Raw genomic sequence first — 24421 nt, forward strand, 5'->3', positions numbered from 1 at the left:
AGAAGTGAATGTCTGCTCTCTTAGCTCCTCTTTTCCTCCTTCTGAAACACACTACAGTTGTAGTGCCTCTCTCTGCCTTCCCATTCCATGAGCCACATGATTTCTTTTTTTTATGCTATCTTTCTTTCTTTTCCTTAAATATTCATGATTATTGTGGGTAAGTTAATGGATAAATTAATTTCAATGTTAAGCTTGATTGTTGAAGAAAATAAGGTACTGCTTTGTTAAGCGTGGTTGGTGGGTGGGTGTTTTAACGCCCTCAGAAAATCCAAGATCATTAAACAGAGTTACTTTCAAAGCTCTGCCGACACCCAGATGAATCACCGAACTAAAGACAAAGTACATGTTGAAGTGTGCTGATTGTGGACCAGTTTCTGCATTCTGTCTTGGATTTCCTTACAAAAGAAGAAAATCTGGACTTTGAAAGTAAGATCTATAAGTGAAAACTCCCTGATCTTTAAAGGTAGACTTTATACGAACCCCTGCCATCCTTTTCAACAGGATTTGCTTTTATGGCTTTGCCTGGCATTGTTCTTTAAGTAAATGATTGGCAATTGTTGTGCTGTATAGCAATGGGAAGAGTTTAATTGAGGACCAATCATTCTGTTGTTATTAGGTGTCATTGAGTCAGTTCTGACTCATAGCGACCTACCTGTGTCCAGCAGAACGCAACACTGCCCGCCCCTGTGCCGTCTTCTCAGTTGGGTATGCTTGAGCAATTATTGAAGCCACTGTGCCAACCCGTCTGGTTGCAGGCCTGCCTCTTTTTCACTGGACCTCTACTGTTCAAAGCATGATGTCCTTCTCCAGGGATTGGTCTCCTCTGAGAACGTGTCAAACATGCGTAAAATGAAGACTCGCCGCCCTTACCGCTAAGAAGCACCATGGCTGTGCTTTTTCCGAGATGGGATTTGTTTGTTCTTTTGGCAGTCCGTGGTACTCTTGTCCAGCACCATAATACAAATGCATGACATTCTTCATTGGTGTTCCCTATTCACTGTTCAACTTTCGCATGCTTATGAGGCAACTGGCGTGGGTTGGGCGCCCCTTTGTTCTCAGTCACATCCTTGCTTTTCAACACTTTAGAGAGGTTTGTGCAGCACGGTTACCCAAGGCATTGCATCTTTTGATCTCTTGACTGCTGCTTCCATGAGCATTGATTATGCATCCCAGCAAGACAAAACTCCTTGACAACCTCAGTCTTTTCTCACTTTATCGTGATGTTACCTATTGGTCCAGCTGTGAGCATTTTGGTTTTCTTTACGTTGAGTTGTAATCCACATTGAAGGCCGCAGTCCTTGGTCTTTATCAGCAAGGGCTTCAAGTCCTCCTCACGTTCAGCAAGCAAGTTTATGTCATCTGCTTGTTGGAGGTTGTTAGAAAACCTTCCTCCAGTCCTGAGACCAAATTCTTCTTCATAAAATCAAGCTTCTCTGGTTATTTATTCAGTACAGATTGAATAAGCTTGGTAAGCGGTTACAACCCTGACCCATACCTTTTTCTGATTTAAAGCCATGCAGAATTCCCTTGTTCTGTTCACGTAACTGCCTCTTGATCTCTGTCACTCACCACAGTCTGCAGGACAGCTCACGTGTTGTTATTGCTAGGTACCATCAAGTCAGTTCCAACTCGGAGTGACCCTACGTGCAACAGAAGGACGTACTGCACTGCCCTCTCAGGATCGTTCTGTTGAGCACATGGTCAACAGCCACTGCGGCCATTCTTCCACCGAGAGTCTTCCTCTTCTTCACCGACCTTCTACTTTACCACGCATGCTGTCCTTTTCCAGCGACTGATCCCTCCTGACAACTTGTGCCCAAAGTAGGTGCAATGAAAGCGATCAAAGTACATGAGACCCACACTCGCCATCCTTGCACTTCTTTCCAGACGGAGCTGATTATTCTCTTGGCAGTCCATGGTATTGTCAGTATTCTTCACCAGCACCGATTTTTCTTCAGTCTTCCCTACTCAGTGTCCACCTGTCACATGCGTACGAGGCCAACAGAATGCCATGGCGTGGGTCAGGCACATCTTACTCCTCAAAGTGGCATTCTTGCTCTCCAACTCTTTAAAAAGGTCTCTGCATTGCAGATTTCCCCAATACCATGTGTCATTTGATCTCTTGACTGCTGCTTCCATGAGCATTGATTGTGGATCCAAGCGACACAACTTCAATATTTTCTGGTTTTAGTGATGCTACTTATTAGTCCAGGTATGGGGATTTTTGTTTTCTTAATATTGAGTAGTAATTCATGTCGAAGGCTGCAGTCGTTGGTCTTCATCTCCAAGTGTTTCAAGTACTCCCATTCAGCAAGCAAGGTGTAGGGGGTTTACAGCTGAGGAAGGTGAAGTAGAGTTTAAGTGGCTGACTTAAGTCAGGCAGCTAAGTGGCATTTGAATCCAGATAACTTAGCTCAAAACTATCTAGTTAGACAACCTTTAAAGTTGGAAAATTCGAGTGGGTGAGGAGTAGCAAGTCTTTGTTGTTTCAGTTTGTAGTTTGCTAATTGTTAGTAAGGTTGAACATGGATGGTAAGTTGGTTAGTTTATTGTGCCAACCTGGCCCAATAAACACATGTGGGATTAATTGAAGGATGGAGGGATAAATGGCTCAGTGAGCCCCGCCTTTCCAGTTCTCCTGTCTCTTGCTTTGTGATGGTCCCACCAGGGTGCAGCTGCCTTAGCAGTTCCCTGCTTGAGCTGGCAAGGCTCACTTCCTGCAAGACATGTCCAAGGAGAAGCCACATGGACCTCCTCTGATGTAGCCCTGGGTGCTGGAGCAGCTGTGTGGAGACCCCTGCCAGCACTGGGGTGTTTATACATTCACTGTCTTGGCTTTCCTCCTGCAGTTGGCATCATTGTGTCTGTTTTGTGAGATGGAGGAAGACTTTGTGGATTGATGTTGGACATATGGGTTAATGTTGGACTGTGGGCTTGGGCAGCACTGGGTTGGGATATTTTCTTGATGCGCATTTAACCTTTACATAAAACTCTCTCTCGTACATGAGTTTCTGTGGATTTGTTTCTCTAAAGTACCCAGACTAACACAGATGGGTAAAATAGCCTTTGTCTTTTTTTTTTCCTTTAATGACTGTTAGTTATGTTTTCTCTTATAGGATCAATTTTGGCATTTTATGTTCTCTAGTGATATCTCATCATGGTTCTCAAATTCATTGTATATAGTTATTTTCCATAAAGTAACAAAATACTAATTGTGTAGTACTTTCTGTTTTCATTTACTGGTATATACTTTTTTATTTGTCTATTTTACTTTTATTTTTCCTAATCAGTCTTAGTAGGGGGTTGTCTACTTATTAATTTTTTTTCAAAACAACCAGATATTTTATTTTCTCAAGGTTTTTGGATTCTTATTCAGATTATTTCTGTGGTTAGTATATTTCTTTTCCTTACCCTCCTCTATCCAATGTTTGTTACATTTTTACCAATTTCTTAAGTTGACGTTTACTTTGAAGTGCTTATCTATTCTCTTAGAATTTTCTCTCAACCCATACAGCACTTTTTTAGCTCCTTCTCCTTTTTCTACTCATTCTTGGAGAACACACACATCATACGATGTTAAATTATGAAACAGTCACCTTCGGAGGCATAGTGCATGACCGGAATCTGTAGACATTCAATCTGTGTTGGGAAGGAATGTGTTACCTGTTTTCCATTGGGCTTAATCATGTTTTTCACGATTATTTGCATGTTATCTGTATGCTATTTGTATGTTCATATCATCTGTATCTTAGCTTTTTTTTTTTTTTTTGCCTGTCTGCTTGCTTTATCAATTTCTGGGAAAGCTATGTTAAAGGCTATTCAACTCTAATTATTTATTTAAATATCTTCCCCATGGTCAGTTAGTTGTTACTGCGTATGTTTTGAGGCGATATTATTATATTGATGATTATTATGTATTATTGATATAGTGTCTGACATTATATAATGTCCCTAATAATTTTCTGCCTTGATTTTTAAAAAGAAATGCAAAACTTGTATTAAGATTTCGCTCCTGGTTTAGCAAATTAATAATTTCTGTTGTACTTCCTTCCAAATTTTATCATTAAGATTCTCCTCACTTGGGGTGTTTTTTTTCCTTATGGTAGAAGTATGTAATTACAGAATTTTCCACTATCGCCAATCTATGTGTGCAGTTCTGTGACATTAATTACGCCCACAGGATTATATAACCATCTTCTGCCAGTTTTAATGGGTCATTTGGATCTGTATACTTTTAAAAAAATCATTTTATTGGGGCTCATACAACTTGGATCTGTATACTTTTTGCTGAATGTTATCTTTAGTACAGTCGGAGAGGTTTGGGCTCTACTTGTTTGGTTGGTTTGTACATTTAACCCAAGGACATTGAGCGAGATTTTTGCTGCTGTTTAGGTTTTCTGTCCTACCTCCCCCCACATTTTTTCCTTCCATTGAATAGCTCCTCTGGAGGTTTCATATTCATATATTCTGTTTTAGTCTTTTGGTGGTCCCATTTTTTCTTGTCTGTTCTTAAGCTTATTAAGTCCTGTATCTTCTTCCCCATTGAGACGATTACTTAGAATGGGCTTTCCCGCTGTAGACCCACACAGGAGCCAGAGACTTCTTTGTGTAGTCTCTCCTGAGCAGCCCTCCTTGCGACCATGTGCAGAGAGCACTGTGGTCCGAGTCCCTTCTGAACTGGCAGGACTGCTTTTCTGAGCAGGAAGTTGCGTAACCGTTTGAGCTGACCTCTCTGCCTTGAATTTAACTGATCCGGCCAACCCCAGCAGAAGACACTGGGTTATCTTGGTAAATCCAAGACTTGTCCAGGGTTTGGATTTGTTTTATAATTGTCTTCATTAACTTAAAAAAAAATCATTTTATTGGGAGCTCGTACAGTTCATATCACAATCCCTACATACATCCATTGTGTCAAGCACATATGTATATTTGTTGCCATCATCATTCTCAACACATTTGCCTTCTACTTGAGCCCTTAATATCTGCTGCTCATTTTCCCCCTCCCTCCCCACTCCCCCTTACCTCATGAACCCTTCATCATTCATAAATTATTATTTTTTTCATTACCTTTAATCTTACTGATAGAAAGACTAAGTTTTTGGCCCACTAAGCTGAAGGCTTGCTGAGGCCATCATGGTTGCTGAAGATTGAAGAGAAACTGATCTATGAGAGAGCCTACCTTTTTTTTTTTTTTTAAACAATTTATTGGGGCTGATACAATTCTTTTCACAGTTCATACATATACATACATCAATTGTATAAAGCACATCTGTACAGTCTTTGCCCTAATCATTTTTTTCTCTTCTTTTACATTTTATTAGGGACTCAAACAACTCTTACCACAATCCATACATATACATACATCAATTGTATAAAGCACATCCATACATTCCCTGCCCCAATCATTCTCAAGGCATTTGCTCTCCACTTAAGCCCCTTGCATCAGGTCCTCTTCCCCCCCCCCCCTGCCTCATATGCCCTTGGTAATTTATACCTCGTTATTTTGTCATATCTTGCCCTATCCGGAGTCTCCCTTCCCCCCTTCTCTGCTGTCCCTCTCCCAGGGAAGAGGTCACATGTGGATCCTTGTAATCAGTTCCCCCTTTCCAACCCACTCACCCTCCACTCTTCCAGCATCGTCCCTCACACCCTTGGTCCTGAAGGTATCATCCACCCTGGATTCCCTGTACCTCCAACCCTCATATGTACCAGTGTACAGCCTCTGTCCTATCCAGCCCTGCAAGGTAGAATTCGGATCATGGTAGTTGGGGGGAGGAAGCATCCAGGATCTGGGGGAAAGCTGTGTTCTTCATTGATACTACCTCACACCCTAATTAACCCATCTCCTCTCCTAAACCCCTCTATGAGGGGATCTCCATTGGCCGACACTTGGGCCTTGGGTCTCCACTCTGCACTTCCCCCTTCATTTAATATGATATATATATACATATATACACATACATATATACATATACACATATATACACATACATACACACACTTATATCTATTTTTTTTTGCATGATGCCTTATACCTGGTCCCTTGGGCACCTCGTGATCGCACTGGCCGGTGTGCTTCTTCCATGTGGGTTTATTTGCTTCTGAGCTAGATGGCCGCTTGTTCACCTTCAAGCCTTTAAGACCCCAGACACTATCTCTTTTGATAGCCGGGCACCATCAGCTTTCTTCACCACATTTGCTTATGCACCCATTTGGAGAGAGCCTACCTTAAGTAGCGGGTGTATCAATAGAAACTACGGTCTTCTATGAGTGTCTGGACTTGAGCTGCAGTTTCTTCGTTCTTCAAGGTTGACAGTCTTCTCTTTCTTGGCTTATCTTTAAAGTCTTCCCAGTCATCCTTAAAATGCTTGATCTCTCTTTATAACCTTTTTTTTTCCCGGGGGCTGGGGTAGGGCGGGGGTTTGTTTTGTTTGATGTGGGGAAGCGTTCCCATAAACTTATTGCAAAGCTTCAATGATTGGGGGAGCTATCTACTTGAGTTTGGTTAAATTTTTGATATTAGTCTTGACCTCTGTTATTTTTTCCAGGGCACATAAAATAATCTAAAAAAGACAGGTGTCCTACTGAGAGAACTTGTCTACAGCTACCTTCCAAACAAAATGTATTTAAACATGCCTCTGGACTCAGTTGCTGAGTCAGAATCATTCATATCGCAGTGAGTTTGAGTGGTTTTTTGTTTGCGTTTGTGTTTTCTGTGCCCAGTAGATGGCTGCAGACTGATCATAGAGACATGTTTAAATACAGTTTGTTTGGAATAAACTTGTGCATATCTGAACTGGAACCCTAATAGCAAGGCTTTCTAACTTACCGTACTATACATGGGTTTCGGGTGTGGCATTGAGTGGGATCTGCGTGTAGAGGTGTAGACCGAGACGAGAGAAGGCCTGATGCTCTCCAGCATTGACTGTCTGGGTAGAAGAGGAGCTTTTGAGAAGGGACAGAGGGAGAGGGAGGAAGGAAACCAGGAGAGGGTGAATTCACAGGAGCGAAAAGAAGGAAGAACTTCACGAGTAAAGGAAGAGGCCTGAAAAAAGACACGGACAGGATTCTCTGAGAAGAGGGGATGAGGCCCTGGTAGTCTCTGAGGAACTGCAGAGATGTTTGTTGGAAATATTGGCATAATAGGAGAGCAGTCCCTTGTTGTATATTTGAATTTTAGACAGAACAAATCCAGATGATATCAAGGAGTTTGACTATAACCTTGGGTTGTTTTATTACGTTGACAAAACAAAACAAAAAACCAAATTCACTGCCATTGAGTTGATGCTGACTCATGGGGACCCTGGAGGACAGGTAGGACTGCCCCTACAAGTTTCTGAAACTAACTGGAAACAGGAGTAGAAAGCCTCGTCTTTCTCCCGCCGAGCGGCTGGTGGTTTCGAACTGCTAACCTTGAAGCTCTCAGCCCGACTCATAACCGCTATCCTACCAGTACTCCTTATTCTTCAAGGAAGTAAAACTCCTGGAAGTCTAGGCTATTAGATTGGATGTTCACATGGACTAAAACCATCTACATTGAAGGTGGTAATTGAGTTCAAGAGTAAGCTACGGCGCCGGGTGTAAACGTGTTCGGTGCTGATAAACGTGCTGCTGAGGTTGGTAGAAACGTGGGCTGGACTGGTGGTGGTTACTTGAGTATAATGGCACGCGCTCCAGAGGACCTGGCACTGCTGCCATTGGCTGACCAGTTATGGTCTGGATAAGTTTGTGCAATTAAGAGATGCCAACTCTACGCCGTCTGGTAGACACAGGCATTACAGAGAGAATGGACAGTTGCGACAGAAGTCGTGTACCTTCAGGATAGTGATCTGTAAGTAGCTTTTAGCTATGTTGGCTGTTAGTGCATCGTGGACTCCGGTTCAGAGTGGGGTAGTGGAGTACAGAGGGGCCCAGTGGAAAGATTTGGGAAGAAAAGAAAGCCCTGGAAATCAGTCATCGCAGAGCAGTGCAGGGATGGAAGTCACGGAATCGAGAATTGCCCATGGTCTGTGGCCATAAAGGGCCTTCCACAACAGTTAACTTTCAGCATGACCCCTGTGTGAGATGCCTGCCAGGCCAGGGTTTGTGAGCTAAGCTCCAGATAAGCCAATGAGTCAGTCTCCTGAGTCGACTTCTTTACCATTACCCATGTGAATGTGGACGACTGTGTGCCAAACACAGTGATTGTGGTTTTGGGGGAAAAAGAGGCTCTTTCTGACAGTAATTGTTGGCCAGCGCGTGCAGCTGCGTGTTGAACCTCTCCTGGATCGGGAGCAGCGACATGTCATCGCGGAGGGAGGAGCACTTGTCCCGCGGGTCCTGGGACGGCTTCCAAGCCATTTGAATTGTGCAGCGGTTGTTCAGGGTTGTTGATCATCTAGGACAGGGCTCCTCAAACGTTTTCAACAGGGGGCCAGTTCACTGTCCCTCAGACCCGCTGGAGGGCTGGACTGTAGTTTTTTTAAAAAAACAACTATGAACAAATTCCTATGCACACTGCACATATCTTATTTTGAAGTAAAAAACAAACAGGGCAAAAACACCCGGCGGGCCGGATAAATGTCCTTGGCGGGCCGCATGTGACCCGCGGGCCATAGTTTGAGGACCCCTGATGCAGGAGCACAGCCTTGTCTCTCACCGTGAAGATGAAGAAGTGTTTCACCCAGTGTGACCTGGGACTCTAGAGGACAAGGGGGAGGGGACCCGGGAGGAGCAGGCTGGCTTCTTCTCTGCCTCCATCTCCCTCAGCCTCACCTTTGGGGTTCTGGAAACGGCAGTTTACAGTGGGGAAGCCATCTGCAACCGAGACCAAAGCTGGTGGGGCTGTCGGGTCCCTGACATGAGGAAAGAGGGTCCCTGGATGGCTTGAAGCGGACGAAAGAATGATCATTGGGGAGAGAGGTTGAAGCAAAGGGTCTGGGGAGGTTCCCCACTCTGACCAGCATTGTCTTCAGTGTGTCTTCAGCTAACTAGCAGCCAGTGGGAGGAGGCCTTTCAACAGCTGACCTTGGGGACAGCAGTCCACTTCATAGCCCCCTGCGCCTCCAGGGCCCATTACAGTCCACCATATAGGATGTGATAGAGCGTAGACATACACAGCTAGTCTACCGCCTTAGAAATTGTCAAGGGGAGTTCCCTTCCCCTCTCTGGCATGATTTTGACTGGAAAAGTGAACAAATATTTTAATAACCTTCCAGCCGCCCTGGAGACTTTGTGGGGGATCGGCCAGTCTCCACCATGCCCGCCACTGGGTGCACGTACGTAATGTTCTCAGCTCTGCAAAGAAGAGCTGACTGGTAACTAACTCTCCCTGCAGATCATGTATCGACCATGTTACTTTTCAATAGAAGCGGGCACAATTCCTTTTGATCCGCTCAGGAAACAACATGCACCTATTAGAATGTGCACGCGCAAGCCTCCCACGGCTGTTTTTTTTGTCATGCTCTGTGAAAATGGAGCCCCACAAGCCCCCCGAGGACGCTGGTAACCAGTTCCCTCCTGCCTTGCGTGGCCCCTTGGTGTCAGGAAAAATCCCTGACAAAATAATGGCCATGCAATACAGAGTGTCCTTTCTATTTTCTGTTTATGCCTGTATTTGGAACTGCAATTGAACAATGCCAGACTTGCAACTAACAAATAGTATGTGCTGTTTGAATAGAACAGGGGCCAAATTCTATAAACTTTAATTAGGCCGAGCTTGCGGTGACCCTAGGAGGAATCTGGCTGAGCATCCCGCTTAATTACCTCCGCCTTCAAATATGTAAGGATTTTCACAGCGCGTTTCTCACTCGGGAAACAATGCATGGGTAGCTAAACTCATAAAACATTAAAGTGGATACAAATCAAACTGGAAAGGTTTAAACTGTTGTTTTCATCCTGTAAATCAGCTGAGAAAAAGCTCACAGTCTGTGGTTCTACATTGTGTCCACAGAGCATTTCAAATCCAGTGAATTAGCTCTCCTTTTTTTCCCTTTTGAGCTCATAAATGTTAACCTCAGAAGTGCCTCAAATTCTTCCATTGAAATAAACTTGAACTGACAATAGCCAGATGATGTAAAATTGAAACTGAAATCCTATCCTTGGCCCATCCCATGCTCGTCCCCATAGGTATTAGAGGAATCATGGGAGAGTTAGTGTTTTCGTTCAATGTGAACTGCAGTGTGTGGGCAAAACAGGGCATATAAATTTCTCGCTGCCAGGAGAAAGCAATTACCAGCGTGGAGAAGATAGTGGGTCATAAATAAACAGAACTGTGCTCGATAGGGTGTGAGCGTAAAGGTTTATTTAGAATGACTTAGCTTATAGAAAACAGGCCTTTCTATTTATCATATGCCTTCATTCAAGTTCGGTATAGGAACCATACCCTTTTCTAAATAAGAAGGCCAATTATGTCACCAAGCTATTTTTTTGGTACAGCGTTTTCAAATGAATAAATCAATACATTGGGAGGTACTATAGTGTCTCATTCAACGCAAATGGAAACAAACCACGCATGTCAAGACAAGCAGTGCAAATGCAGTGCTCTTGCGCTAGCTAGCACAGCGTAAGGATGCTGCTGTCGTTTGGTGCCATCCGGGTGGTTCCGATTCGTGGGGACCCTCTGCACAGCAGAACGAAACACTGCCCGGCCCGACAGCATCCCCACAATTGGACTTATGTTTGAACAGGCGTGGCGGCCACTGGGTCCGTCCTTCTCATGCAGGATCTTCCTCCTTTTCCCTGTCGCTCCAGTTTATAGAGCTTGAGGTCCCTTTCCAGGGACTGGTCTCTCCAAGGTACATGAGACAAAAGTCTCACCATCCTGGCTTCTCCGGTGCATTCTGGCTGCACCTCCTCCCCAGACAGATGGGTGTGTGTTCTTTTGTGAGTGCAGGGCACCTCACCGTGCTTTGCCAGAACCATAATCAAATGCGCTTATTGCGCCACTGAACTGTGGAGGGAGCTGTGAGAGCCCAGTCCTCTCCCGGGCTTTCCCCTAAGATCAGTGAGTTCACCAGTGGTGTGTTACTCTGCAGCCTTGGGGGTGCCCCTCTCTCAGAGACACTGGAGAGGCCTTCTCTGTCATGTCTACCACTGGGAGAGTAGGAGAGTCACGGATGTGGTTCTGGAGAGGAAGCAAGGAGGATCTTTATGACAGAAGGACCCGCCTACCAAGCAGTCTTGTCTCCTCCTAACCCAGGCTAGGAGGTAGGCAGGGAAGGGCTAATCGCCTGCCAAACTCCAAGGCATCCTGCACAATGATGCACCCCTTCCCATAAATCCTCACACCACATGTGTCAGGACTCAGATGGAGGATAACTAAGAAGTGGGGCTCTACATGGTGGTCCATGTGAGGTCAATACCTGCGTGCCATGCGTCTCGGGTGGTGGATTGCAGTCGAACCAGTCAGACTCTGGGCTTGAGCATGGGCTCTACCTGTCCACTCAGCCGCTGACTTTTGTTTAGAGGATGGCGCTAGCAATATTGTGTGGGGCTACACGGTCCAACGCCTACTGGGATGAAATTCTTTTGCCTCCACGGGTCAAGGTCACACTGATGAAAATGGGACTCTGACTTGAAGAACTGCAGGCGAAAAGCCCACCCAATGTGCTTCGTACTTTTTTTTTTTTTAACAATTTATTGGGGCTGATACAATTCTTTTCACAGTTCATACATATACATACATCAATTGTATAAAGCACATCTGTACAGTCTTTGGCCTAATCATTTTTTTCTCTTTTCTTCTTTTACATTTTATTAGGGACTCCAACACAATCCATACATATACATACATCAATTGTATAAAGCACATCCATACATTCCCTGCCCCAATCATTCTCAAGGCATTTGCTCTCCACTTAAGCCCCTTGCATCAGGTCCTCTGCTTCGTACTTTTGAGAAAGAAACTTTAAAAAGACAGAACTGCATGTCACGAAGAATCTATGTCAACAACGAGCCCACGACTCCATCATTCATAATAAATCAATACGGAATTAATTTTTGTTCATTTTATGTTGTTTACCTTTTTAAAATAGAGAATGATATAGGTAAAGTGTGCATACCCGTCCCCTACCCTCAACTTCCCCCAGGCGAATGCCACCCATAATTTCATTCAGCTCCTCGGAGGCACCAGTGGGTGTGTTTCTTCAGTTAACTTTCTTTCATCTCCATGGGATCTACCTTGAAACAATCTGTGGTAGTGTTTTGTGTGCATTTTAAAATTCATATTCTACTTTTCAACATCTTTCCCTCAAAATTTTTTGATGTTTGTTCATATTAGAATTAGTTCTAATTCATTGCTTTTCTGATGGGAATTTCGCCTGTGATCTGTTCGTTCTATTATGACACGGTATCTCGGTGTGCGGTGACTGCCCCAGCATGGGGCTCTGCACAGACCCTGAGTGCTCTCCGGCGAGGTAGCTAGAAGTGCTGGCCTGCAGCTTAGCCCTTCCCCCTTGATCAGATCCTGCACACAGTTGTGCATACGCCATGGTACAGTTTTAAAATGTGATACCACTGGGAAGCGGTTTCTATGTAAAACTCTTGTTTTTTAATTTTCTTCCTCTTAACCAAGGGTCAGTAAACCTATGTGCCAAATATGGTCACCGCTTGTTTCTGTAAATAAAGTTCTGTTGGAACATAGCCCTGTTCCTTCAATATGCAAACTGCCCGTGGCTGCTTTTGCATGTCGATAGCAGAGCTGAGTAAGTTGCCAAAGAGACTTCAGGGGCCAGAAAGGCCAACATGATTACTCTCTGGCCCTGGTGGTATCGCAATTATGCGTTGGGCTGCTAACTAAGGTCAAGAGTTCAAAACCAGCAGCAGCTCTGCAGGAGAAAGATGAGGCTTTCTACTCCCGCCAAGCGTCAAGGTCTTAGAAATCCACAGGAGCAGCTCTTCCCTGTCCGGTAGGGTCACTCTGAGTTGGAATTGACTTTATGGCAGTGAGTTTTTTTGGTGTGGCCCTTGATAGAAAAAGGTGGCCGACGCCTGTAGTAATGTTGCTGTTGTCGGTAGCTTCCTTCGCAGCCACCCGATGTCCAACCAGGAGAAGCACCGCCCAGTCCTGTGCCATCCTCCCAAGTGTTTTGTCCCAGCGCATGATTCTGGCCACTGTGTTCGACCATCACCTTGAACGTCTGCATTTCCCCCCCGCAGTCCTCTACTTTATCAAGCATGATGTCCTTTCCCCAGAGTTGGTCTCTTCCTGGTGACATGTCCAAAGTGCGTGAGATGAAATCTCACCATCCTGGCTTGTGAGGAGCTTTCTGCTGGCGCTGTCTCCAAGACAGATTTGCTCATACTGCTGGCGGTCCATGGTACTTTCAGATTGCCTCCATTCTTCAGTCTTCCTTAGTCATTGCCCAGCGCCTGTGAGAACCATCTTCTATTGTTTCTCTATTTAATTATCTCTACTTTCTCATTTAAATGATCTAATGTTAGCCACATCAAAAGTGATTTCAGAATGTTGCCAAACTCCAAACCCACTGCTGTCAAGTTCATTCGGAGCCCTAGCAACTGCTTGCTCCCGACGGTTTCCTGGGCTCTAAATCTCTACGGAAGATTTCCTGCCTCCTTGTACTTCTGTGGAGCAGCTGGTGGGTTTGCAGCACCAACCTCATAGCGAGGAGCCCACCTCTCAGTGCGCCGTGCCACCAGGGCTCCTTAGAATGTGACTGAGGCAATAAAGCATGATGTGAGTGGAGGTTTTCGTTAGACAAGTATGGAAGGTGCCGCCAGGTGAGCATTGATCTGCTATCCACAGGTTGGCAGTTCAACCCCATCAACCACTCCTCGGGAGAAAGATGGGGCTGTCTGTTCCCAGAAACAGGTAGTCTTAGAAGCCCTGTATAGGATTACCAAGCGTCTGCGATGGCACTTGAGTCTAGAGGCACCTGGAGTCGAGAGGCAGTAGAGTATAGAGAAGGCACCATGTCAGCTACCACTCAGGGAAGCCAGGCCCGCAGAGGTTGAGCAGTGGGCCCCAAATTACACAGGTAGTACGTGGCAGAATATGAACTCAGAAATAGCTCCAGTAGGACTCTTTCCTCTGTAATACTCAAACCCACAATTCTGCCATCGAATAGTGTGAACAGGTTAGAACTGCCCTTTGTGTGTTTCAGAGACTGTACCTCTTCATGGAAGTAAGGAGCCCCACTTTTCTCCCCTCTGTAATACAGCTAGCTGCCTCTTACATCCACGTAAACACAATACAAAGCAGATATGGAAGTAAATGCTTTGGCATGCGCTCCAGGAAAAATGTCTGTTCCCCCAGGCGGGGCAGCCCAGCAACGGGCTCTGATGTGTTGAAGTTTGGAATCACTGCTGATGACTGGGCTTGAATCATCATCCGGCACTAACCTTGGTGGAGTCACTGAGATTTGCAGCCTGCATTGTTAGGTGGGGCGGGAGGGGGGGGGGGCGCGGGGGTTGGAGGGAACTGGCCTGTAAACTGAGGAGAGTGTTGGGTTAATCTCCATGGAACTGCCTGGCTCACACTTCTTCCCAGGATACTGTGACTTTAGGAGGTGGCATTTGATCCGCACTTTGGAGGGTGGGGTGAGGTTGACAGGCTTCCCTGCACAGGAGGGAAAAGGCAGTGCAGGTGGTGAAAACAGAAAGAAGTCCTGGCATGCTGTGTATAGCCTGGTCTCAGAAGACTCGAGTTTATTCCCGCAGATGACAAAGAGAGACCAGGAGTCTGGCACTGAAAGTGATGCTTACAAAGGGGGAAAAAAATTCCCAACTCACTGCCATTCAGTCGATTCCAATGCATTGCTAGCTACCCTGTAGGACAGAATTACCCCAGTGTGTTCCAAAGCTATACACCTTTATGGGAGTAGAAAGCCTCATCTTTCTCCTGTCAAGCTGCTAGAGGGTTTGAACTGTTGACCTTGTGGTTAGCAGCCAACGTATAATGACTATACCCCAGGACTCCTGAAAGGCATGCCTTGGAGGATGGGACCACAGCATTGGGGAAGTCTTTGGTCCTTTCTTGCACATTCCTATCGAGTAACTGTTTTACATGCTGTGGGCATATTGTCCGTAGAGACCTGGAGAAGGACATGGTGTTTGGTAAACTGGAAGGGCAGCGATGGAGAGGAAGACCCTCGACAAGAGGCATGGACACAGTGGCTGCAGCCATGAGCTCAGCCAAAGGAACCGTCATGAGGATGGCACAGGGCCATGCAGTGTTTCGTTCTGTGGTGCACAGGGTTGCCGCGATGGGCGGAGCTGACTCAATGGCACCTAACAACAACAACATCGAGTACTGGCCTCTCTCTTTCTCTCTCTCTCTCTCTCTCTCTCTCTCTCTCTCTCTCTCTCTCTCTCTCTCTCTCTCTCTCTCTCTCTGCTAAGTTCCAGGGATGGAGGCCTCTCTAGACCACATGTTCCATTTCCGATGGCCACAGTGTAAGAAAAATTGTCCTTACATCGAGTCAAAACATACTCATGGGTGACACCGACACCTTACTTGTGCTTCTACCTTTGATGGAGTGTAGCTCATGGAGAGTCTTTGGAACGTTTTTTCATGGTCAAGGACCAAGTTCAAGGCTATGTAGCCAAGGGCCTGAAGTATGCCTATGGCTGCACTCAGACAGCAGTGGGACTTCTAAATGCCTCTAAATATCCCATTCGTCGATACTCGCACGTATTGAGTGCCTATCGGGAGCACTGGGTTTTCTACTCCCGGAAACCCACGGCGCCTGGCGATGGGTCAGCCTTGACTCGATGGCGGTGAGTGGAGTGGAGGATGGAGCGGCCATGGGGGCTCCCAAGCTGACCGGGCATACAGTGAGACGGCAGTGCCCTCTCCCACATCTCCGCCTCACGGAGACATTGTGACAGGGACTTTGCGAGGGCGGGGCAGGGGTACTGACCAGGTCGGGAGAGGAGGAACTTGGAGTCAAGAACCAGGATGCAGGTGAAATTCGTGAAATTGGGAGAACTGGCCAGTTCGACCAAGGAAGGAGAGAGGAGAGCCTTCCAGAACGAGGAACAGCAGAGACAGAAGGCCTGGAATCATGACGGAAAGTGACCTGCTAGCGAACCAGAAAGCTGTTCTCTGACCCAAACAGAGTGTGTGTCGTGAAGTCGCTGGAAGGGAGCCGCAGTCCCGGGGGGCCGTACTGGCCTCCCCAAGAGTTAAAGGCAAGGAGCCCTGGCGGTGTGATTTTTCTGTAGGAAACCCCAGGAGAGAGAGGGGAGAGGCTTTCTGCTGCCGTGAAGGTTACCGTCTCCAAAACCCACAGGGGCAGTTCTGCTCTGTCCCATAGGGTCCCTGTCAGTGGGCAACAACACAGTGGCTGTGAGAGAGTGTAGGAGTGCATCCTGAATTTGATGAGGAAACCAGTATTTTTATAATTCCCACCAACCACCACCCTCCAATTTATAAAAGTTACTCATAATTCCTTTTAAAAATATAAAGGAAGAAATAAAAGCCACCTTAAGTCTCACCAGCCAGAAGCAGCCACTGTGAAAATGTATTGGTATATTTCTAACCAAATGTATTTATTTACATAATACCTGCAGTAAAACACGGTCTTATTGCAAATAGAACTTGTGACCAGTCTATCTTACGCAGCATTGTGTATCAGCATTCCCCAGACTGGGCCATTAAAAGCTCTTTGAGCACATAGATTGTCATGATTACTTGTCATAGCCTAAAAGCAGCCTGTACCTTATTATATTTCAATAGCTCATAATCAGTTAAATTTTAAGTTGCTGCATTTTTCGCTATTAAAAGTAAAGTGATAAACAGCTTTGTTGCTAATTGTGTATTAGTTTCCCTGGGTTATGATTGTTTGCCATGGAGTCATTCCTGACTCACAGCGACAGTCTGTCCTTCTTCCCTTGCCGGCCTCCTAGGCTGTAATGCTGATAGGGCTGATCGCTAGGTCTTCTCTCCCTTGGAGCTGCTGCTAGGTTTGAACTGCCAACCCTGTGGTTAGCAGGCAAGCTGCAGGGCGCCTTGTCCTTGGGAGAGCTTCAACTATGTCAGTGTTTGCCTTTTCAGCAGAGGTGTGATTGAATCAAATGTGTACATTTAAAAAAACTTTGATGACAGCAGTGTGAGAAATGCAACCCAGAAGCAGTGAGGAGATTAATAGAGCCATATTGGTGACATAGTAGGGCACGCAGTAAGTTACTGACAGCAAGATCAGAGAAAAGGGAACAGCGATTATTCTTCACGCTGTGTTTCTGCACACTTGACGAAGCTATAGGCGTTTTAATGCATTATTGTGGGGATTGAAGGATGTATTCATTCAGAGGAAATGTGCCGTTTGAATTAGACATTCCTATGTTTTCCTTTGCCAGGAATGTGACTCGGAGAGGAGTGGAGTCACATTCAGCCTACAATATCTGTCCTGAAGTACAGTGCTGCCTGTGGTAGGATAATTTCTATCCTCCTACAAGGAAGCCCAGTCAATGCAGGTGTTACTCAAATTCACTCACCACTAAAGCCAAAGACAAAAGAAATGGAAGAAATTTTACTGACTACTTCAGTGTGAAATTAATCAACTATGCACCCAGGATGCATTGATAATGACCTGTGATTGGAAAATGAACATTACAAACAACGAGGAAGAGTCATTAGTTGGAAAGTAGGGCCTGGCTGGTAGAAACGAGGCTAGAGATCACATGACGGAATTTTGTAAGACCAACAAAATCTTTATCGGAAAGACCTTTTTTTCAACAACCTATGTGCACATCAACTATCCACGTGGACGTTGCCAGATGGAATACACAGTTCAAGGGAGAGGATGGAGACGCTCCATGTCATCAGCCAGAAACTGACCGAGACACTGACCTCCAATTGTCCATATACTTCAGGTGAAGGTGTAGAAAATTAAAACAAATCCATGAGAGCTAGAGCATGACCTTCAGCATCTCCCACTTGAATTTGGACATGAGAGCTAGAGCATGACCTTCAGTATCTCCCACTGGAATTTGGACACTGTCTCAAGAACAGACCTGACCCATTCTACACTAGTGACCCCAAACCGGACGAGCTGTGGTATGACACCAAGAATATCTTGCATAAAGACAGCAAAGGGCCATTGAAAAGACCTGTGTTAGTTTGGGTACATCAGAGAAACAAATCCACAGAAACTCATGTATAAGAGAGAGTTTTATATACAGGGTAAGTACACATCAAGAAAACATCCCAACCCAGTGCTGCCAAAGCCCACAAGCCCAACATTAATCCATATGTCCAACACCAATCCACAAAATCCTCCTCCATCTCACAAAACACACACTATGATGCCGACTGCAGGAGGAACGCTGAATCAGTGTGCGTGTAAGCATTTCAGCTCTGGCAGTGGTCTCCACATGGCTGCTTCAGCACCCAGGGCTGCATCGGGGTAGGTCCATGTGACTTCTCCTCAGGCATGTCTTGCAGGAAGTGAGTCTTGCCAGCTGAAGCAGGGAATTGGCTAAGGCAGCTGCACCCTGGTCCACCATCAGAAAGGAAGCGACCCGAGAACTAGAAAGGCAGGGCTCACTGAGCCATTTATCTCTCCGCCCTTCAATTAACCCGACATGTGTTTATCGGCCAGGTTGGCACAATAAACTTTAACGATCTCAAGACCAGAGTGAATCTGAGAAGAAATTCAGCAACTTGCTCTTGTCATAGAATAGTTAGTGAGTGAAAGAAATGAAGACGTGAAAGAGCTAAACAGAACATTTCAAGAAGCGTCTTGCAAAGAGAAAGTAAAGCATCTTCATGCAATGTTCAAAGACCTGGAAGTAGGAAACCCAAAGGGAGAACCCCACTCAGCATATCACCAGGTGAAAGAGTTGAAGAAAAGCATTCAAGCCCCGGGTTGTAATATTGAAGGATTCTGTGGGTCGAGTATTGAATGACACAGGAGTGTCCATCATAAGAGAGAAAAAGAGAGGAGAAGGACAGAGCATCACAGTACCAGAATGAATTGCCCAGCCCTCATCCATTTCAAGGAGCAGCGCGTGACCAAGACCCAGTGGCCTTGAAGAAAGAAGTACACAGGGTGCGTTGAAGGCATCAGGAAAAGGAAGGCGCTTGGAATGGACAGACTCCCCATTGCAATGTTTCCAAAACGCTTTCCAAAACTGCAGCACTGGAAGCACGCATCCATCCACACAAAGAAATTTGGGAGACAGCTACCAGGCCAGCCCACTGGGAGAGACCTATATTTATGCCTCTCCCTGCTTCCCAACCCCCCCACCAAAAAAAAGAGAGGTGATCCAACAGAATGTAGAAAGTGTTGGACAGTATCTAACATGTTATCAAGCATTGATATCTCATACAAGTAAAATTTTGATGGAGATCATTTCTAAGTGGCTGGAACAGTCAGTGCATCAACAGGGAGGTGCCAGAAATTCAGACCCGCATCAGAAGAGGATGTGGAACAAGGAATAGCGTGTTCACATTCCGGTGGACCTTGCCTGAGACAGAACACCACAGTGATATTTGCTTATGCTGTTTCCTGACTATTCACAGTCATGTGACTGTGTGGATCGAAACGAAGTATGAATAACATTGCTATAGTAAGAGTGGGATTTTCAGATCACTTAATTGTGCACATGTAGAACCTCTATATCGACTGAGAGACAGTGGTTTGACTGGAACAAGGGAATGCTGCAGGATGTAAAGTCAGGAAAGATGTGCCCCAAGGTGAGATCCTTTCACCTTGCCTATTCAGTCGTCTGTATGCTGAGTAAGGAATCCCAGAAGCTGGATTCTATGAAAAAGATTATATATCCTGCAGCAGTAGGATTGGAGAAAAACTCATTAACAACAGATGATATGCAAATGACACCATCTTGCTTGCTGAAAACAAAGAGGACTTGAAACATGTACTGCTAAGGATTAAAGAGTGTATCCTTCAGTATAGACGTCAGTATAATGTAAAGAAATCCCCCAGCTTTACACTTGGATCAATAGATACTATCATGATAAACAGAGAAAGGCTTGAAGTTGTCGAGAATTTCATCATGCTTTCCTCGCGGAAGCAGCAGTCAAGAAACCAAATGATAGATGGTATTGGGCAAAGGTGCTCCACAAACCTCTTTACAGTATTGAGGAGAAATATCACTTTGAGGACTGAGGTGCATCTGACTCAGTGGCCTCATATGCATGTGAAAGTCAGACAATGAATAAGGAAAACTTGAGAGGAAAGCCCATTTGAATAACGGTGTTGGCAAGTAATATTGAAAGTGCCATGGGTGGACAGAAGGACGGTCAGAATGTACCTTATATCAAGGGTGGCAAGACTTCATCCACATACTGTAGACATGGCATCAGGAGAGACCACTTCCTGAAAAGCACATCATATATGCTAAAGTAGCGGGAATCCTGGAATAAAATGAAGGCTCCCCAGGTGATGGACTCATACAGTGTCTGCAGCAATGGGCTCAAGCACCACAACTGGGATAGTTGTGCAATGTTCCGTTCTGTCGGACAGAGGTCGAGATGAGTTGGTACCAACCCTGTAGCACCTACCAACAGGCTGACAATGGACACAGTGGGTTCAAGCATAAAACAATTGTGAGGAGGGTGTGCGATTGGGCAGCGTTTTGTTCCGTTGTGCATGGGATGGTTATGAATCAGAATTGATTCTGAGGCATCTGACAGCCAGGTATCTGTAGTGGATAGGGAAAAGAAGGGATCAGGGTTGGGAAACTGGGAGGTCGGTGGACCTTTCCCCCGGTTGAGAACTAAAGGAGAGGAACGGTTTAAAGGGTTGCCTTGGGGAGGGACAAATTCTGAACCCAATATTACCTGTGTGGTAAAACGGCCAGAGAGGTCGTTCATTCATGAATCTAATAGTTGGGGAGGGAAGTCAGAGCAAGATGTTAAGATAAGCAAACTTGCCACACAAAGGTAAAGGTGCTGAAACCCTCGACACAAAAATAGTCCGAGAAATCAGAATGTTTGTGTGAAGAGTCAGGACATGCATAACCCGGGAGGGAGAGTGCTGGCTCCGAAGCAGCCAACAGTGGGACACCGGAGGAGCAGCCATGTGTGACACGATCCAGCAGAGAGCGGTGCTGAGCAATACGCGCAAGGCAAGAACTTTAAGAAAAGAGGTACTGAACTGCTGGGAGATGCAGAAATGAAGCAAGAAAGACTGAATCAGGGTGTTCACGGGAACCATTTCAGCCCCCTGTAAGCATTACCGGGGAGGACTGGGAGGAATGATAGGGCTGTAAGCCAGATCGGAGCTTGGGAGCGAGCAGTAAACAGAAGTGACAGAGTGGAGAGCTCATGAGGTGCTTTCTTCAGGTACCTTGTTATGAAGAGCTGGAGATGGCAAACATACCTGGAGGGAGATGAGGTCAGTGAAAGATTTTTTTTTTTTGCATTAAAGAAAAAAAGCTAGACTCTCAAACTGTCCTATGGCTTGACTTACCTCTCCAACATTTGCTATTAGCCCTGTTCAACTTCCTTTTATTTGTGATTTTCTTTTTAATTTTTTGACATGGTAGATTCTGTCCAGGCTTGCAGTGCACTCCCTGCAGCTCAGGCTCCCAGCCTCTTGCTTCAAGTTCTGTTTAGACACGTTGACACATCCATGTTTGCTCATGTGGTCTCATGGGCTTTCCTAAGACTCCCCTCTTCGCTCTTAAGCTGCTGCTCCAGCACACGCATGGCGGGGGCGTAGTGTTTAACTTACAGAATATGACTTATGTCCTTGAAGTTTGACCATTACCTGAGGGGTTGGTTGAAAATGATGTTTAAATCTGGCTGTTTCGGGAATGCCTTTATTGCACTGCCAAAGGGTTGAATGACAGAGAGCTTTATTGCTAACAAGGTCTAATTAGAAAGGGTAAAGGGAAATCAAAGCGTGGTGTCAACCAGAATCAAAGTGAACCAGAACAAGGAGTGCTTTTATTGGTTGCAGAACATCGACAATGTGTAGGGTAGTCTTAGTCACTTCCTGTGCGAACAGTGAAAATACTGCAGGCCGTCTCGAGAGGATTCCAACAGTCAGCCATATCGAACACGTCATCATTTTGATGTGTGAGTTTTTGTTGGTAAAGTGATGTGCTGATCTTTGAGACTGCAGGGGAGAAAAAGATTTGTTTAAAATGATACACTAAGTGAGTCTTGGAAATCATAATTAGTAGAATAGTATCCATGTGTGCCTGCATGTATATATAAGGAAGTACTCCCCCAAATGGAATTTTTTTCAAAACTATATATTTAAATTATTTTTAAAAACAACCCTATCACCAAATTACTCTCCATTACTCTTAATAACATTTGTCAAATTTGCGATTCCATTCTTGGAAACATTTTTCAAACTCAGCTGTTTGGATGGCTGACAGCACCTCCCTCGTTTTTTCCTCCACCTCTTCTACATTTTCAAATTGCTGTCCTTTCATGTCCCTCTGCATTCTGGAGACAAAAAGAAGTCACATGGAGTGAGGTCAGGTGCGTAAGGTGTGTGGGGCAAGAGAGGCATGCTATTTTTGCCCCAAAGTGGCTTACTGAGAGGGCGGTATGAGCAGGTGCGTAGTCCTAGTTGCAAAACCAGTCTGCAGTCTCCCACAGATCAGGCATTTTTTTCACACAGTGTTCTGCAATCTTGTCAGAACCTCTAAATAGAAAGCTTGATTAATAGTCTGACCTGTCCCCCTCACATCAAAAATACAAATGAGCAGTTGTCATGATCTTTGATTTCATTTGAGGAGCTTTTTTTTTTTTGGTGGGGGCGTGAGGTGATGACGGCATAGTCCACTGGCTTGATTGATGTTTGCTTTCTGGATTGTAAGAATAGCACCCTGTCTCATCATAAGTAATGACCTTGGGAAAAAAGTTTGGGTCGCATTGGAGCTGGTCTTTCGAACAATGGCATGTTTCCAGTCGATGCTCTTTTTCCCGATCAGTCAGAACCCGAGACAAATACCGCAGCAACTCTTCTCGTTCCCAAATCTCCCGTTATAATTTGCTGAATCAAATAACTTCCCCATGTCTTCAATGGCCCATCATCAGTTTGGAACATACGTGCATGGATTTTGTTGACATTTTCATCTGTTTGGGAAGTTGAGAGAAGGTCGAGAAGGAGGTTTGTCATCAATCAACATTTCACATTTTTTGAAGCAAGAAAACCACTTGTACACTTGAGTTTTTCCCATAGTGCTGTCCTTGTAAGCTGTGTTCAATATCACAACAGTTTCTGCAGCATCCCCACCCCTTGCCCCCCACCCCCAGTAGGAAACAAAATCTCACAGCCACATGCTGTTCTCTTAAATCAGCCATCACAAAAAACGAGGTTCGAGTGAAAGTGCTTTTATGAAAAAATTCACTGTGACCAGCAAGAACCTTCCTAGGCGATGCCACTGGGTGCACTAACAGAGCGATTTGTTAGCTGCTCGCCTAGTGGGGAAAATGCATCCTGTGAAAGCTCCACCAGTGGAGCTTTGTTCTGATTTTGAGGGTGGGGTGGTGGTGGGGAGGGGGGTACCCTCTCGTTCATATGTGTATGTCCACAGTTTATAAAGCACTGGGTAATCCTTCTTTTGCAAGATGAGATTTTACTTGAAGTTCTTAGAAACGCTTTCTCCTTTCTGTCTACTTTCCAGGAAAGTTAAGTATTATATATTTTCAACTCCCCTTGACTGCTCTTCTCCATCCAATATAAGACTTTTCATCCATTCTTTTAATACTCTTTTCACCATTATTGCTAACTCTTGCCCCTTTACCTTCCATTGAGCCTATTTCAGTCTGTTTGGGCTCAGCCTAATCATTTTATATCTTCACTATTGTCCCTGGGTCTCTGAACCCCATAAACTTACATCTGACAACCATGCCAATTGTAATCAGTTGGCATGGAGTAGATTCCAACTCCAGGTTGCTGTCATGGATTGAATTTTGTCCCTCTAAAATGTGTGCCCACTTGGATGGGGCATGATTCTCAGTGGTTTGGAGATTATTTGCGGCTGTAGTGTAGCAGTTATGTAATGGTGTAATCATGCTATGATCTGATGTGATCAGCTAAGTTATAAGGAGATTAGGGTGAGATACAACACCCTTACTTAGTCACGGCCCTGATCTATCTGGTGAAAGACAAACTCCTGGGATGCACTGTGGGTCAACCGGAGACAAAGGAATCTGACTTCTGCTAGAAAGAAGAACTGGGAACAGAAGCATGCCCTTTGGACTCGGAGTCTCCTCCTAGACCCGTAGTTGATGGATTCAAAGACACATGGAGAGCGTGAAGGCATGCTGGGCCCACAAATGCTAAAGGGAAACAAGGACCCTCCCCAGAGCCTATAGAGAAAGAAAGTCTCCCCTACAGCCGGCACCCTGACCTTGGACTTGTCGCCTCCTAAACTATCACTTTGTGGTATTTGTTATAACATCACTAGATCAGCAAGACAAGAGCCATTTGTGTCAGAGTCCAACTGCTGCTCCCGGTTTTCCATGGCTATGTTTTTGGAAGTGGATTTC

General features: G+C 45.2%; 1 protein-coding gene across 6 annotated transcripts in view; it reads left to right on the forward strand.

The window, feature by feature from the left end:
• ST7 (suppression of tumorigenicity 7) overlaps positions 1-24421 on the forward strand; it is a 295831-nt gene that overhangs the window by 205433 nt on the left and 65977 nt on the right. The gene's annotated exons all lie outside the window — the stretch shown is intronic.

The sequence above is a fragment of the Tenrec ecaudatus genome, chromosome 9 (genome assembly GCF_050624435.1).
Source record: "Tenrec ecaudatus isolate mTenEca1 chromosome 9, mTenEca1.hap1, whole genome shotgun sequence".
Classification (NCBI taxonomy): domain Eukaryota; kingdom Metazoa; phylum Chordata; class Mammalia; order Afrosoricida; family Tenrecidae; genus Tenrec; species Tenrec ecaudatus.